Here is a 2,595-nt window from a genome sequence, read left to right as displayed (position 1 = left end):
GTCCCTGCGGGCACTTGCTTCTTCATCCGCTGAGGGCTGCAACTATAAAAGCTAGCACTTTCCTTCGGTGTAGGGTAATTATAGCACCTTACTTCACTACACTTAATTGTCACTATTTTACTATTTTCTTAATTACAACTTATTCTATAAGCAATTTATGTTGATCCCGTAAAGTAATTTCTATTTTGTCAATATAATATATAAATATCACAAGAGATAATAGCTATCGCCAATAGTTTGTATTTATTCTCTCCAGATGTCTCATATATATAACCTCAAAGGAAAATAACGCAATAGCCAGTTGTACAAAAGTTTAACGTGATTTGGTTATCTAACTTTCAAGCCTGTTGGGAACTGGTTTCGCCTTTCTCATCGGGCCTTGGCTTTAGGAGGTTTTTTGGAATGTTCTTGGTAGTGTTCTGGTTTATGATTGACAGCTTCATTTCGAATCGCTGTTCCATACTAAGGAGGATTTCCGTTATCACTAGTCTGAGTGCCCCGAGATCCAGTGCCCGTAACGTAATATGTCTAGTCTCCTAGTGCCCTTTGGGAGGAGTATCTCCAGCTTTTTCTTTTAAGTCAGCGGTATCTCACACGCAATCTCCTGCATAAACACAAACTCGACAAAAAAACTAGTATATTTAATAACCACACAACTAAAAGTCTTGACTTCAGATGTCACTGCTGGCCTACCTAATAAGAATAACAGAATGACTCAGAGTTCAATATGGCTAGTCAGTGTGACCTATCTCATGAAAAGTAAGTGGCGAGGAATGAGCTGTCTACTCAGTAAGTATAGCTAACCAGCCTATATATATAGACAGACAACAAGTCACGTATAATGCAATCACATCAATTAACAAATATCCATCATATAACAACAACAGATGTAAGGAATAACACATGCACACAACAAATTAGTCCATGTTATTGTTTATTTTTTGAGGTCCCCACTTACTCTAATTGGAGCACATCAGTCAATGGTTTTGTCGGTTATCATCATCTCAATCAATATCATATCATATATAGCATAAGATACTGGTTGTATGTGATATCTCCACACTATCCTAAAGTATAGCAATATCAGCATAGGACATCACAACAAACATGACATCCCTACACCACCTTAGTGTGTAACTAATAGTACAGGATATTCTCCGCTATTTGGAATACCCCGGTACCCTAGCGCCATAGTTCCTAACTTAACTCATTTACTTTTCATATCACATCATCATGAACAATTGACTATGTTCTCAATTAGATATGCCATCTCTTATTTAGTTCACAACGGCAATATTATTAACTTCATCACTCTCATTTTTATTTACCAATTATTTCTCCAACAATAAGTTTCTTCCTCGATTTCATTCAATAATCCACTATGAGATCACATAATCATCTCTTGAACTTTCGTATAATAAAATCACATTAAACACGTAATAATAATTTCACAAAATGCAAACAAACCCAAATAAGCATATATCAGTAAAGCCAATAACAAACAAGCATACACATATATAGGTCCAATTAACTATACTTCAATTATCAAACGGTTATGCTAATGCAAGGAGCTACTCAACCCTCTTCCTTATCTTCGTGTCCTATAGTAAATTATGATACGTATATAATCAATAAATTGTAATTATCACAAATTCTAAATGAAAACTACATAATATTCGTACATTTTTCACCAATATTTTAATATTCTATTTATATTGATATTCAACCCTTTGTTCCATTTTCTTTTAAATAACTAAGCTTTCTAAGTTTCTCAATATATATTTAATTTATCAATTTGTTCATAAGAGTTCATCTTATCAAACCCCTCATATTTTATAACTACCATTCTCTATAATATTTCTAAATTCAATTAATTCAAAAATCTCATTTTCTTTTTAATAACTATAATATTTCTCAAATATAATGTCCTAATATTTCTTAATACAGTTTTTGAATATTTCTATGAATTTTTCTAGCAATTTCACACTACTATATAATTTAATTAAAGATCAATACATATAATTACGTATTTGGTTAATAGGCTCGACGGAACTGAGTAAATTAACTATAGTAATAATTAAATCTAACCAATCTAGTAATTTAATTAACCGATTACAATATTTTATATAAATGTGATATTTAATTTGACACTAATTTAAATAGTCAATTTCATAAAATATTTCGGCTAAACAGTATATCGACCAATATAAACTATATTTAATAAAGAGAGTAATTAAATAATATAATTATATAAATTAATAAAGATTAAAATCAGACTTACCTTTCTGCAATTCTTCTCCCATGTGTGTGTGTGGGATTTGTGTTAATTTGTGTGTGTATTAATCTTCTCACACACATATATATATCTATATATATATATTAATATATAGGTGGGGCGGTGGGGCGTGCTACCGCCCACCTTCTTTTTTTTTTTTTTAATTTTATAATCTTTTTAATAATTACTATTACATCATTTCTAATTTTTTAATTAATATAATTTGCTCCGAAATATTATAATAAAGACCAATTTACTCCATTCAAGTTTTAATATATTCCAATTTCAACTTATAATTTATTCATAATTAAATTTAAATT

General features: G+C 30.4%; 1 long non-coding RNA gene across 1 annotated transcript; it reads right to left on the bottom strand.

Moving 5' to 3' along the window:
* Positions 1-217: 217 nt before the first annotated feature.
* Positions 218-2,348, bottom strand: LOC148787478 (uncharacterized). Its single transcript, XR_016066490.1, has 2 exons — positions 2,282-2,348; positions 218-604 (listed from the first exon to the last, which is right to left on the bottom strand). It is a non-coding gene; the product is annotated as an uncharacterized LOC148787478 (long non-coding RNA).
* Between the last annotated feature and the right edge of the window lie 247 nt (positions 2,349-2,595).

This window comes from Sesamum indicum, linkage group LG7, assembly GCF_026168435.1.
Source record: "Sesamum indicum cultivar Baizhima isolate 11 linkage group LG7, ASM2616843v1, whole genome shotgun sequence".
In the NCBI taxonomy this organism is placed as follows: domain Eukaryota; kingdom Viridiplantae; phylum Streptophyta; class Magnoliopsida; order Lamiales; family Pedaliaceae; genus Sesamum; species Sesamum indicum.
This window is presented reverse-complemented; position numbering and strand designations above follow the sequence as displayed.